The 15499-nt window shown below is 46.2% G+C and overlaps 1 pseudogene; it reads left to right on the forward strand.

Moving 5' to 3' along the window:
* The first annotated feature begins 14389 nt into the window (after positions 1-14389).
* Positions 14390-14797, forward strand: LOC102836875 (annotated as a pseudogene).
* The last annotated feature ends 702 nt before the right edge of the window (positions 14798-15499 follow it).

The raw sequence follows: 15499 nt of genomic DNA on the forward strand, positions 1-15499 counted from the left end.
GCCTCTGCCCCAACTCCACTAAGTGTGTGACTCCAGGAAGGCCAGTGGTTTTATCTGCCAGCTTTCCTCTCAGGTTGAGGGCAATCCAAAGCCTGCTCTGTGGCCTGTTGTTGTTGTCAGGTGCCATCTAGTTGGAACCGACTCATAGCGACCCCATGCACAGCAGAATGAAACAATGTCCGATCCTGGGCCAACCTCACTACCACTGCCACACTTGACACCATCAATGATGTCACCTGGCTGATCCATCTCTGTGGCCTGTAGACATGAGGAAAATAAATGGTAACACTGGCCTTCTTACGGCCCCAATATCACAGCATTCCAGTAGAAAGCAGGTACCAGGGCAGTGAACCATGCCCAGCACTCAGTCCAAGGGAAAAGAGATAAGGCTGGATGACAGCCAGAGATAGCCATGAGGGCAAACTGACAGGACTTGTCCATCCCAGATAGCTGCAAATCTGAGTGGGTAACACTATACAAACCCAGATTCAGGAGGTATAGATGGCAAGAACCAAATCATCACTCAGATTCCAGTACAGATTAACCAAGAATGAATCTTAGGTTTTGAGTCAGAAAAGGTGAGTAACCTGGTGCCCCAGTCTGAGGTGGTAGTAGCCTGGGTTCAGGCTAGACTGGCTGACCAGTGTGGGTGGGCAGAAGTGTGCCAGGCCTCATCCTACTCATTAATGTGCCCCTGAGCTATATATCTCTGGCTCTGGTGCTCTTGCCACCCTCACCAACATGACCAGATCAAAGCAGATTTACACTCAAAATACCCTTGAGCAGCAAAGAGAAGGGCCCCATCTGCTCAAGGGCAGCAAAATGAGCCAGAAAGGCTTGCAGGTGGGACTAGAGGAGGAGTCTGCAGAGGAGGTTCAAGAACTCAGTCACTCCAGCTTCCTAGAGCCTGGCTGTGGACATGGCCTCAAATCCTGGCTCTACCGTTTCCTAGCTGTGTAATCAAGGGCAGGTGACAGGTCCTTCCTTAGCCCCGATTCCTTATCTGGAATCAGAGCCACTCTCTGTGAAGCACTACAAGTCTGGTTTCACTCTCCAACTGGGAATCAAAAGCAAAACTGGAGGGGGAGCAGGGAGGAATATGATGTTTGAAAATGCCAGGTTTTCAACCAAAAGCACTAAGGGAACATCTTGACATGATGGTTGTTGAGTTTCTTCTAAAAGACAAAACAGTGGAAAAGGCTGCCGCACAAGTCCCCTCCACAGAAGGGGATCAAGGTGCTTCTCTAGGGCTCCAGGGCAGGGCTCTTCTTTGAGTGTCAGCCACAGAATGGGGCATCACTGAGCAGGAGTCAGAGTGGGTGTGGAAGGCAAAACCATGTACAATGACAAGGTGCTTAGCAAACTGAGAAGCGTCAGGGGAATGTGAGGAATCATTACCCAGGGCGCTGATCAAGTGCTAGGTCTTACACATGCCCCCGCCAGAGAACAGCTGAGGCTGTAGGAGGTACAGGGACACCCCTGTATCAAACAGCAAGTCAGAATCCATATGGGGATGTCTAGTACCTCAAGACTGTGATTCCTTGGGTAGGGGACCACATGCTAGACTCTACTCAATGCCCCCAGATGACCATGGAGCAAGGATTAGGGTACCTGACTGGAGCCACCCCATGACCTTGTACCCAACACCCACTTCATCCACCCTACTGTGTGCTTCCATTAGAACTACAGACCCTCAGATTGACATCAGCTACCCTCACCCCCTCATGAAGAAACAAAGGTCCAAGGAGCGGGGACAAAGGAGAGAGTCTCCCAGCTACTGAGTCTTGGTCCCTCCTCCTCATTACATATACACTTCTCCCACTAGCCTGTCGGTGACCTTGGCCCAGTCATTATCCTCTCTCAGCCTCCAGATTCAGCACTGCCTTAACCCCCAGTGTCCCTGTCCCTGCCCAGTGTCCTGGACAAGTTGTCTCCAAGTTTTAACTTGCTTCTCTATTAAGAGGAACAGGGGTGCCCATTCCTACTCACCATCTAGTCAGACAGACGGATGGCTGCCTCGATCTCCCCTCTGGGAGATGAGGAGAAGGTCCCCCCCCCCCCCCCCGCCCCTTCTCCTCCACCCCCTCCTCAGGGGTAACCCTGCTCCAACTTGGGAAGAGCAAATTCCCAGGTTGCCAAGGGCAACAAGGCCAGGTCCTGGGGACACTGTTCTAGAAGACTGGGTGATGACCTGTGTGATGTCATCAGGGAGCAGCAGAATGGGGAAGTGGTTCTAAAGGCCCCTCTGGAAAGGCCCAGGTCAGAGCGCTCTGAGTCTCCCAGGGCTGGCTTGGCCTTGAGTTAGTTGGCTGGTGGCAACAGGCTCTACATCCTAGTCCCACCTGGAGCCGGATCTAAATGTTTGCCCAGGGCGGGTCTCATACCCTGCTGGGACTCACTGAACAAACAGTGAAAACCCTGCCCTGAGGGGGCCACTAGAACCTACCGGAGTCACATAGCGGCACAGAGCCACAAGGTGAGAATCACTCATGGTCACCCACATCCTCACTCTGTCTGGTGACACTGTTGCAGCCACATACCGTCACACTGACATCCTGACAGTTCCACATAGCCACGCATGACCTCAGTCATACACGTGACCAGCTCTATACAGGTAGGCACACTTGGTTACACCAGGTTCCACACAGCACCAAAGTAGGGTTGCCACATACAATACAGGACACCAGGCTAAATTTGAATTTCAGGAAAATAACAAATAATTACTCAGTATCTATTTGATGTTCCAAATATTTACTAAATCTGGCAACCTTATATTCAAGTCCTCACCACACCCTATCACCAGGCCTCAGCACCACAGTCACACACCAGTTCCCACATAAACTGCAGTCATTTACAGCACTGTGGGAATGAATGCACACCCCCACACAGTGGTGTGTAAGTTATCATACACGTATGCACACGCATTCACTCCCTCTCTGTAAAGAAATCCTTTTTTTTGACCTTTGTAAGGTCAGGCAAGGGCCCTCATCCCCATTTGACAGATGAGGAAACTAAGGCCCAGGAAGGTATAGAACCTGCCATTCGTGTCCCAACGTGTAGTCTTCTGGGCATGGGGTAAGAAGAGTGTGAGGGAAATATGTTACGCGCCAAGCTGTGTCCCTGGGGCATGGGTGAGCACACCAAGCGGGTTTCCTGAACTCAGGCCAGCATAGCTTCGTAAGAGTCTTTTCCCCAATTACAATCAATGTAATGAAACAAGTCATATGAATGGTTGAATGTGAAACTGATGATGTGCCCTGTAAACTTTCACTCGATCCACAATAAAAACCTTAAAAAAAAAAAAGAGTCTATTCCCCAGTAATAACCTAGGGGTGGGGGACAATCTGATCCCTCCTACCACCCAAAGTTTGATCCCCAAAGTTTTCTCAAAGCCTTCTCTTACTCTATTGTTAAGTGCCACTGAGTCAGCTGCAACTCAGAGTGACCCTGTACAGGGGTTCCAAGGAGCAGCTAGTGGGCTTGAACCACCAACTTTTCAGTTAGCAGTCCACTGCTTATCCCACAGGACCATACCAGGGCTCCATAGGGAGGTAGACAAAAACGGAAGCTGTGTGGGCTTCTGGAAGTGGGTCGGCCCACCAAGTAACCTTGTTCTTCCTGAAGATGCACAAAGATTGCCACCCCCTATGCTCTAGCTTGAGGATAACAGCAAGGGGTGGGCCTGGGGCCAGGCAGATGGATGAAAAAGCTTTAACAGGAAACCTGGATGGCTTGGAGAAGATGCATTGGTGCAGCAATCAAACTCAGTCCCTGCAGGCACCAGTGCCCAGTAGACATCAGCAGGAGGTATCCAGCCTGCAGGGGTAGGAGGGTGACCAGCTGGGTTTTAGGCCTCCCAAAGGGGAAGTCTTCATGATCCTACCACCTTGGGCAAAGTTCTGCTCTTCTCTAGGACTTTGTTATCCATTAAAGTGCCAGTACTTATCTCCCCCAGCAGGCTAAGGTAGGAGAGCTCTGCCCATGATGAGGTCCTGTGTGGTGGGGGTGTTGTTATTAGACACTCCCCTTCCTCAGAGCCTGTGGGCACCCTGGCATCAGGGCCCTACAAGATCCAAAGGGCATATTCCAGGATTTGAGGGTACAGGGAGTAGAGGCTGGGAAGGGGCATCTGGGAGAGGAGGCCAGACAAATGGGTAAGGCACCACCTCCCCAGTCAGCAGTCTAGCATAATGGCTAAGAGCTTGGACCAGGGGGCCAAAGTGTCTGGGCTAGTGTGTGCCCTAGAACACATTACTTAACTTGTCTCCGCTGTACCATTTCCAAAAGGGATAGACTAGGACTTGTGTTTATTCAAATGGGGATAAAATGAGTTAATGCATGCAAGTGCTTAGCACAGAGTCTGGCACACAATGAGGGCTCAAAAAATGCCACAGGTGCTATCCGGTTGTTTCCTGAGTCTCCTTACCTTCAAGCTTGGCATCTGTCTCCAAGGTATCACCTCCTTCCTATGTCCTTGTTCCCTGACCTGGAGGTAGCACCTCCCTCTTCTCCTCACCTGGAGGAAAAGAAACAGCCTGGAGCCTGGATAGTTGGGGGTAAAGTAGAGGTGGGCTTAATGACATCTTGACCTGTTCCCTCACCCCCATTTCCAAGGAGAGCTGCAAATGCCCTGGAGAGGTCTCCTGTGGAAGGCTTACATTCAGGGTACATTAGCTTCTTGCATCCAGAGAGCCCCCTTCCTAATGTTGAACAACTGGATGCTCAGGCAGCAGCAGGACAGCAATGCCCAGCAAGAGGGCAGAACAGCACTGAGAAGCCCACATGCCAGGGGCTGGTTCCCAGAACTGTGTGAGGGACTGCGATGAGTGGGCTCAGGGGATCTAGCTGAGACTGGAGCTGAGGGTTCTACACCGGGTCAAGCAAGGTTCATTCTGGGACCAAAATCCACATCTAGAATAGGTTCCAATTTCTTGGCACATTGCTGGGCAGGAGACTGCTGCCAACAACTGCCCCCTACCCTGAGGCCCCGGTGCTCTAGGTCAGTGGGCACCTCCATGGTGCTCCCCAGGGAGGCTTCCTCCTTCAGCATCTTCTAAATTTAGGTCTTGGGCTCTGTGAGTCATTCCTGAATCTGCTTTGCTCCACTCCTGCAGGAGTGTGCTCCCACGGTATTTTTATCTTCTGCTGTCTCAGACTGATTAATAAGGAAGCAGAATCTAGCAGCAGCCACACAGACCAAGGAGCACTCCCTAGGCCCACTGGCCCCAGGTCAGTTCTGGGCTGGTCTCCAACCAGGTCCTCTACTTCCCATGACTCCCAGCCAGGGCCTGCCCAAGTGGCTGCATTAGGGGCTGGCTATGGGGAAAGCAGTGCATACAGAGAAATAGACCAACCAAGCCTTATCCCCACCAATTCTGTTGCTAGCAGAGCCCCAGCCAAAAGTCAGGAGAGCGGAATTCTGGGCCTGGGGTTCTTGGTGAGTCCATGGCTCCTCTGGACTTCTCTTTTCTCCTCTATTAATCAAGGGTTTGAACTAGACCTCCATGAAGGAGGCTTGGAATAGAATAGAAACTACCACTGGGCCAGACTCTATTCTCCGACAGGGTAGGCTACGAGTGGGGCATTTGATGTGGGGCCTATCCCTCACCCAGGCTCTGCCCTCTACCTCAGGCCCTTGATGGCTCAAGGCCCACTCAGGCCAGGAACCTGCTACCAGTCTTTTTGGACCTCTTCCCAGCAAGGGCCATACAAGACCCTGAACCCTGAAGGGTCTGGGAAGAGCTCATGGTATGGTTTTAATCTCACTGTCCAGGGCCCTAATGTATACTTTTAGGCAAGAATTATCTGAAGTCTACGCCTCAGGTTTTGTAAAGAAAACAAAAATCCTCACCACTGGACCAATAAACAACATTCTTATCAAAAGAGAAAAGATTGAAGTTGTTAAGGACTTCATTTTTCTTGGATCAAATATCAGCATTCATGGAAGCAGCAGCCAAGAGATTAAACGACGTATTGCATTAGGCAAATCTGCCGCACAAGACCTTTTGTAAGTGTTGAAGAGCAAAGATGTCAGCTTGAGGACTAAGGTGTGCCTGACCCAAGCCATGGTGTTTTCAATAACCTCATATGCATGCAAAAGCTTGACAGTGAATGAGGAAGACCGTAGAAGAACTGATGCTTTTGAGTTATGGTATTGGAGGAGAATATTGAAAGTGCCATGGGCTGCCAAAAGAACCAATAGATCCGTTTTGGAAGAAGTGCAGTCAGAGTGCTCCTTGGAGGCCAAGATGGCCAAAATTCATCTCTCATACTTCGGACATATTGTCAGGAAGGACTAGTCACTGAAGAAGGATATCATGTTTGGTAAGATGGAGGGTCAGAGAAAAAGAGGAAGACCTCCAGCGAAATGGATTGGCCAAGTGGCAGCATCAATGAATGGACTCAAGCGTGGCAATAATAGTGAGGTTGGCAATAATAGTGAGGTCAGTGTTTTGTTCTGTGGTGCGTAAGGTCGCTATGGGTTGGTACCGACTCGATGGCAACTAACAACAACAACAACAAAGGCTTCAGGTTGTGGGGAAGGAAACCACGTGAACATGGTGCTGTAAACACTTGAGACCTCTTTCCTGCCAGGTACCAGGATCAAAGGAGATGAGGAACATCCCTACCTCCCCCAGTTCAACTGGGGCATCCAGGACATGGTATGGAAGGATCTGGGATGTGGGCAGACCTGGAGCTGCTGCCTCTCCACCTCTGCCTGGCCTTAGGAGAGCCCATCTGTAGCTTCAACTGTTGGAAGGTTTGTTGAACTCTTGTCATATGCCTGGCATTGTGCTATGCACTTGATAGGTCTTAACTAATTGAATTCATAGTTAAAATTTACAGCAGAATATGGAGTATATGAAGTATGAATCTAGGAAAATTAGAAACTGTCAAAAATCAAATGGAACACATAAAGATCAATATCCAGGATAAGTCTTACTACCCGACCGTATACACAACTAATTAGAGGCTTTAAGAGGAAATGCTACACAGGGTGGCTATGGGTCAGAACCGACTCGATGGCACTTCACAATAACAACAACATGAGGGATAAACACTTGCCCAAGATCACATCAGTAAGTCCCTGGGAGAATTGGCTAAAAGCTAGGCCTGATTGCAATCCTGGCTTGTTGGTCCCCCAGCTAGCTCCTGACTGGGTATATATTCGACACTCAATCAATGTTTGATGAAGATGTTTGATCACTGTCATGTAATAGAAAGGTCTCTATCCTAGTCCACTGCTACGTCAACCTCCCTGTGTGTGCTTAAGATAGCCCCTTTCCTTCTTTAGCCTCAGTTACCCCTGCTGAGAAACAGAGGTAACAAGTCAAGGCCCAGAGAACCAGAACATGGAGGTATGGAAAATGTTAGATTTCCATTTTTACAAACACCTACCTCTTATTATTGGCTGAGGTGGGTTTATCTACAACCACACTTCAGGGTCTCCCAGCCTCCCGTACTTTAAGACAGGTTAGGGACAGTAAGTAAACTGAAATGGAATATTCCTGTGGTTTAAACTGAAGTAAGCCATTTACTCAGGATAAGCTGTTCTCAGAAGGACCACCATCCTGCCTCATAACCACACCTCCTAGCTCAAACTACTAAGTCCTTTAAAGTTGTTCTTCAGAGACAGCCCACCAGAACTGTATACATCTTATCTTTAGAGAAACCCGGTCCATAATAAGTGCTGACATTTGTTGTTGTTGTTAAGTGCTGTCAAGTTGGTTCCGACTCATATTGACATTGTATAGGGTTTCCAAGGACCAGCTAGAGGGTTTGAACTGCCTAACTCTTGGTTCGCAGTCCGTTGCTGATCCTACAGCGCCACACTAGGAACCAAATAACTCTTGTCAGGAATGATAGTTGCCAGGCGGACATTACCAAGAGCTATCCAGACTTATTTCAAAAACCCAGCCCTCATCGTCTCCTTTTACTAGCTGCAAGTAAAATAAATCTGCTTGTGTGATCTAAGTGCCGCCTCCATTAATTCTGTCCACAAAAAGAAGGGTCTTCCCATGGTAGCAACTTAGCTCAAAGGCCTCTAACAGCATTCCAGGGATAAACGGCTGGGTATAAGAAGCAAAGAAAGGTTCACATCCCTCGTGGATAGATGCCCATTCTTGGAAGTGGCATGGTGTGTCTGTGGTGTCACTCTAGTGCCCCACCTTGCTAGAGGACACACTCTTACAGCTTCAGCTCAGGATACACCACTTCCTCCCCTCATCACTCCTCTAGCTGTCACTCCTAACTGAAGTCACCTGAACACCCAATTCCTCCCAGGCTCAGAACAGAGCCCAGTGCTCTCCCACTCCTTTCTACTCAGGAATTGTCTCCTCAACACTGACCTTCAGCTGCCATACCTGGACCCTTTCCCTTACCTGGACCACTTGTCCTGAGACATGGGGTTGGCATAGTACCACCAACACTGATGATCTTTTTCTCCAGGATTCTCCAGGTCCTCAGCTTCCTGCCTGTGGTGGTCATCTCAACAGAACAGGACCCTCCTCTATTAGGCCCAAGGGCGATAGGACTTCTAACATGGACTTCTCAGGGTGTAACAGTCTGTATCCCACAAAGATGCTGATCCTTGGGTTCAGGGAAGGGCTCCAGGCCCAAAGGCAGGAGGGCTGGGCTTTTAGCCCTGGCTCACAAACTGCTGAAACCTGCCTCTCTTGGAATCCAACGTGCAATCAACTACAATAATCTTTTGCATTTATTTATAGGACTGCTTGGGAATTTCATTTTCATTCAAGGATCTCATTTGTTCCTCCCACCAACCTATTCCCATTTACAATAAGAAAGCTTAGGTCCCCAAGGGAACAGAAGTACCCACACAGCAAATTAGAGGCAGAGTCTGGTGCTTGAATCCTTGAATCCTGAGTGCCTCTTGTACTATACGCTACAATACTAGGATTCTGGCTGCGTAACTTTCTCTGACCCGTTGCCACATCTGTACAAGAACTACTGTAAGAATCTAATCAAGAGAGACAACGAAGAGGGTCGGGCTTCGCAAATCATAAAAGACAGCCACAGAAAGATGATGGGATCGTTACGTTACTATGTATTACTGTTATCCTCGCTATGGCGCCCCCAAGTGTCGGTCCCGAGACGCTCCTTTAGAACAAGCGCTCTTCGATGTTTACAGAGGCCAACAGGCCTCACAAATGCGCGTGCGTTTCTAAGCGGTTTCCGCCAGGTCGCTCCCGCAATGCTCAGTTCCCCAGGTGTTGTGGCCACTGTTACCGCGGCCCCCTGGATTCCTGTCGGTGCCCTCCTCTGTTGAGGCATCTCACAGAGTGGCAGGGGTCTAAGGAGCGGCAGTAGATGACGCAGAACGGCCCCATCCTCCACACAAGCGACGCCAGCATCACAGCTACTGATCTATTAAACCTCAGTTGCTGATTCAGGCGTCCATCACGGCAAAAATGGCGACCGCGGTGAATTCGACTGTAACAGCCCATGCGCTGCCTCATGGAGTTGTGGTTTCACGGTTAGGACGATTATGGAACTAGAACGCAGTGTAAACTACAGTTCCCAGAAGCCCAAGAGCCAGCAAGTCCTAGGGCATGTTGGGAGATGGAGTTTGGGAGAGGTTGTTGTAGTTAAGTGCCATCGAGACCGTTGCGACTCATTGCGATCCTGTTTACGGTTTCCGAGGAGCGGTGGGCGAATTTGTACCGCCGACCTTGCGGTTGAAAACGACCTTTCAGTTCAGCGCATTAACCCACAGTGACACACCAGAACACGTTGGGAGAGGTAGTGGGTTTGTTTCGTTATGTTGTTCATAGGTAGGATCCCTCTCAGTCGCAGATGACTGCAAAGTACAGAACAGGGGATTTGTACCGGTAGAGAAATGTAGTGGGAAGTGGAGTTAAGTGCGCTGAACTTGGGATATGGGTTGGAGTTGCACAACAGTTACCATGGGAATGGAGTAACAACCTGTTAGGGAGGTGTTTTAGGTTGAATACTACTCAACTGTCTGCACTTACAACATAGTTTCCTCCTTCACTACGCAAAGACTTAATTCATAAAGGTGGCATGTCACCTGGACACTCAGTTCTCAGCTTATTGCTGTTCTATAGAATTTTCTATGATGAAAATGTTCAATACTTGACACTTTCCAACAAAGTAGCCACTAGTCTGCGCTACTGAACACAGGGCATGGCAAATGCCATGGAGGAAGTGAAATTTTAATTTAATATCATTAATTACTTTTAAATTAATTTAAATTTAAAATACCCACCTGTGGCTGCTGGCTATCATATGGAAAGGGGACAGTAAATTTACTGTCTTAGTAGCGTTCAGCACCAACAATTTCCCCCTTACTTTCTGAGGCTTCTTGGGGTGTTTTTTGCTTTTTGGTTTGTTTTTTTTTGGGGGGGGGTTGTGTCTACTGACTACTTTTTTGTTTGTTTCTAGTTTTATAACACCAATATTCCAGCCTAAATAGTATATTTAGCTCCATATAACTTACCTCTAGGTTTGGATCTCTTTAAGGGTAGACTTTTCTTTGATTTTTTTTCTCTCCAGCAGCCTTCACTATGTCTATTCCCTAGTCTATTGACCACTGAGTTGAAGCAGAACAGTCTTTGAGGAGGGAATTGAGAAACATTCTCTGAGTTTTCTCTTTTAACTAGTTTCTAACTTTCTGTGAGGAGTCCTGGTGTGGTGCTGTGGGCTAATGCATCAGACTGCAAAGTTGTTTGAACTGCAAAGGTGGTGGTTCAAGCACACCAGCTGCTCCTTGGAAACCCTATACAGGGTCACTGTGGGTTGGAATCGGCTCGATGGCACTTAACAACAACAACTTATTGTGATATGGTATCTACAATGGAAAAAAATTTTATGTTCATTGAAATGAGAGTCAAAAATACTGAGTTCATATGCACACTGATGTTCATTGCAGCTTTATTCACAATAGCAAAAAGACAGCCTAAATGCCCATCAATGGAAAAATGGATAGACAAACTTTGGTATATATACACAATGAAATACTGTGCAACACTGAATAATAACAGTGAATCTGTGAAATATCTCATAACTTGGAGGACAGTCCTCTATCACAAAAGGACAAAAGGATAACAACTGCAAAAACTCAAGAAAAGGTTTGATACTAAAAAAAAAAAACGTTCTTTGGTGGTTGCCATGGTGGGAGGAAAAGGAGAATAGTTCATTGATTAGAGGGTAGACTCAGTGACAGGGAGGGCAATATGTAAGAAGAGGGAGGTTGGCAGAATGGTCAAGACAGGTGAAGAAACAGGGAGGTATGCAAGGGCTAAAGGAGATACAGGTAAATAGTGATATATCCACAACCTTGGAACAATAGTGGTCTGTGAGTCGATACATGGACAGAGACACAGGCTGAGTGGGGATGAGAGGAAGATTGGGATATATAAGATTTTCAAGGAGGATATATTTGTGTTTGCAGGAAAGGTAAATGTGGTAGAGTATACACCAGGAAAAATGATGAAAACTTCTTAGATACTATCAAATATCTTAAGGCAGGGGTGGGGAACATCAGGCTGCAGACCGTATAAGGCCCATGAAATCATTTGGTCTGGTACTGCCTAGGGAACCGCAGTTCCAGCTATCACATTGGTAGTGGTGGTTGTGTGCTATGGAGTCGGTTCCAACTCAGCGATTCTGTTAAGGGTTTCCAAGGCTGAAAATCTTTATGGGAGCAGAAAGCCTCATCTTTCTTCCATGCAACAGCTGGTAGTTTTGAACTGCTGACCTTGAGGTTATCAGCGCAACTCGTAACCACTATGTTACCAGAGCTCCTTTGTTGTTATTAAGTACAGTTGAGTCAATTCCGACCCATAGTGACTCTGTATAGGGTTTTTGAGGAGGGGCTGGTAAGCTTGAACCACCAACCTTGAGGTTCAAACAACTTTGTATTCAAGTGCATTAATGCACATCGCCACCCCAGGACTCCATAGAGCTCCTTAGGGGTGAGTTAATTAAATGTTTGACCAAATATAGCAGTGTAATTTTTTAAAAATGTTTTATTGCGAATTATTTGATAGTTTACATGGGAGAACATTAGCTTTACATTCATCCTGTCATTCATTGCCATGGTTACAATCCCCTCCATGCATCATCAACCAACCAAAGGGTATACCTGCAAACCTTCCCCCCACCCCCCACCCCCGCTAAGTCATCAGCACACAGCCCCTCTCCCTCTCTGGATCTAAAGTCCCCAGCCACTCCATCTCTCCACGTCATCATCTCTGTCTCCATCTGAGGCATCACTGCTTCTCTGGGTAGGGTCCCGCTCTCCGCTCTTCTCCGTTGATGGTCCCAGGGACCTCCACTCCTAGACTGCAAAGTTAATCACTCCCCTCCTTTTGCTAGGAAATGTCGACCTTTACATTTCCAACCCTCACCATCAGTCCTGATAACAATTATTCACTGTTGTATCACAAGAGACCTATCCGCATTTCCTTTCATCAGCCCTACCTAGACATATTGGATGCTACTCAGTGGAGATTCTACCTTCCTCCACGCCCTCTGGATCTAGGCTCCCTCTTGAAAGCCAGTCACTTCTTGCCTTTGTAGCCCTACCCCTCCATTTTGGGTAGCTAAAGTTCAAGTTGCCCATGCCTATCTACTCTGTGTATAGAAGGGGTGGGAGCAGTGTAATTTTTAAGTTGATAATTTTGTATGGCCTGCAAATGATGTTATACATTTTGGCAGAAAAAAAGATTCCTTACCCCTGTCTTAAGGCAATGAATTGCTGGGCCTGGGGACTCAGAATAAAACATCATGGTCAATTGGCATAACATAGTCCACAAAGACAATGCTCTACATTCTACTTTGGTGAATAGCATCTGGGATCTTAAAAGCTCATGAGTAGCCATCTAAGGTGCAACTATTGTTCTCTCTATGTGCAAATGAAAGAAGAGTGATGTAAATTGAAGATACTTGGAACCAATTAGTCCAACAAACTAATGGAACATGTGAACATCAGTCTAGATGGTACCTGGCTACTATCAAGTGCTCTGAAAGGGATCACATTAGAAGGTCCCAGAGAGAGTGACAGAATATATGGGTCAAAATGCAAAATTATTTTAAATAAATAAGATCAGGCTTACTTGTCAGAAAGAGACTAGAGAAACCTAAACTATGGCCCTCAACTACCTTTCAGATCTGGAAAGAACCACCTTCATGGTTCAACTTTCAGGCAAGCAGTAGTTAGGTATATAGGAGGAACAACAACACTAGTAAACTATGCTCACTATGAATGATGGAAAAGTCAATCATTCAAAATCAAAAGGGTAACATTTCCCTAAGGACAAAGTTGAGGAAGGATGGGAAAGTGGGTGGAATGGAAATAGGAGGAAGCAGGATAGCTGTTGTTCCATGGCAGGGATTGTAATCACTGAGATGAAACAAAGGGTATGACTTGTTGATTGTAAAACTGATGGTCTTGTCTGTAATCTTTGCTCAATGTACAATAATAATAATAATAATGGAAGTACTGAGTTTAAAATCCCAGCTGTTGTTACTTTAGTGGCCAGAAGATTTAGGTTTTACTTTTCTCATCTGTAACATAGCCTAGAGTGTGTGTGTGTGTGTGTGTTCACTGTTGCCCAATATGCACTGGTGATCAGAGAATCTAAATCTTTGGGTAGTATCAGCCTAATGAAAATCATCATGGAGCTTTATAGAACTCTACACTTCTCTCTTCAGTCAGGCGTATATGTTCCACTGAATTTCTTTTTGTGTGGAAATGAATGCTAATTGATGTGAAGGAAATTATTATTTTTGTAGATGTACAGTTATCTACCACCACTCATCTGTTTGTCATATTGTGTTTGCTTGCATGTTGCTGTGATGTTGGAAACAATGTCACCAGTATTTTAAAACCTAGCAGAGTCACCCACCTATGGTAAATAGGTTTCAACTGAGTCCAGACTAAGACAGACTAGGAAGAAGGAGAGGCGGACTACTCCTGAACGTTTAGCCACCGAAAACCTCATGAATAGCAGGGGAATATTGTCAGATATAATGTTAGAAGATGAAAACATTATGAATAGCATCAAAATATTGTCAGATATATAGTGCTGACCTTCTTTGCTAATGGGGCAAAATTCAAAATGAGAAACAGCTGTAAACATCCATTAGGAATCAGAATATGGAATGTACAAAGTATGAAACTAGGAAAATTGGAAATTGTGAAAAATGAAACATAATGCATAAAAATATATATCCTAGGATTGGTCATTTTGAATCTAACAATCATATGGTTTAACTATGCTGGGAATGACAAATTGAAGAGGAATGGCATCACATGCATCACCAAAAAGAACATATCAAGATCTATCTTGAAGATCTCTTTTCTTTGACAGTGCCCATGGAGGAAGTGGACATCTCCACTGACATCATGATTGCCCTCAGACCCCCTATGAAGCCCAAGATTGTCAAAAAGAGGACCAAGTTGTCCATCTGGCACCAATCAGACCATTATGTCAAAATTAAATGTATCTGGCCCAGAGGCATTGACAACAACAGGGTGCAGATAAGATTTAAGGGCTAGAATTTGATGCCCAACAACCATTATGAGAGCAACAAGAAAACAAACAATATGCTGCCCAGTGGCTTCTGCAGGTTCCAGGTCCACAGAGTCAAAGAGCTGGAAGTGCTGCTCATGTGCAACAAATCCCACTGTGTGGAGATTGTTCACAATGTTTCCTCCAAGAACTGCAGAGCCATGGTGGAAAGAGCAGCCCAGCTGGCCATCAGAGTCACCAATCCCAATGCCAGGCTGTGCAGTGATGATGAAATTGAAGAATTTGCACTGGACTGCTAACCGCAAGGTTGGAGTTTCAAAACATGAGCTGCTCCTTGGAAACCGTATACAGGGTTGCTATGAGTCGAAACCAACTCGAAGGCACTTGACAACAACAAAACAACTTCTTCAGTCTGAAATTGATCAAACATGCAATCATGATGTATTGATAATTAGTAGTGACTGGAATGTGAAGGTTGGAAATGAGGAAGGATCAGTAGTTGGAAAATATGAGCTTAGTGATAGAACTGATGCTGGAGATTACATGATAGAATTTTGCAAGAACAATGATTTATTCACTGCGAATACCTTTCTAAAATAACATAAAAGATGACTATATTCATGAACCTCATCAGACAGAATGTGCAAAAATAAAATTGACTACATCTGTGGGAAAAGATGGTTGAAAAGCTCAATATCACCAGCCAAAACAAGGCCAGGGCAGACAGTGGAACAGAACATCAATTGCTCTATGCAAGTTCAGGCTGAAGCTCAAGAAAATTAAAACAAGTCCATGAGAGCCAAAATATGACCTTGAACATATCCCACTCGAATTAGAGACCATTTCAAGAACAGAGTTGATGTATTAGACACTATAGGTAGAAGACCAGAAGAGTTGTGAGATGACATCATGCAGGAAGAAAGCAAAAGTTCATTAAGAAAACAAAAAAGAAAGAAAAGAACAAAATGGACTCTGAAACTTGC

This window comes from Chrysochloris asiatica, unplaced genomic scaffold (assembly GCF_000296735.1).
Source record: "Chrysochloris asiatica unplaced genomic scaffold, ChrAsi1.0 scaffold00140, whole genome shotgun sequence".
Classification (NCBI taxonomy): Eukaryota; Metazoa; Chordata; class Mammalia; order Afrosoricida; family Chrysochloridae; genus Chrysochloris; species Chrysochloris asiatica.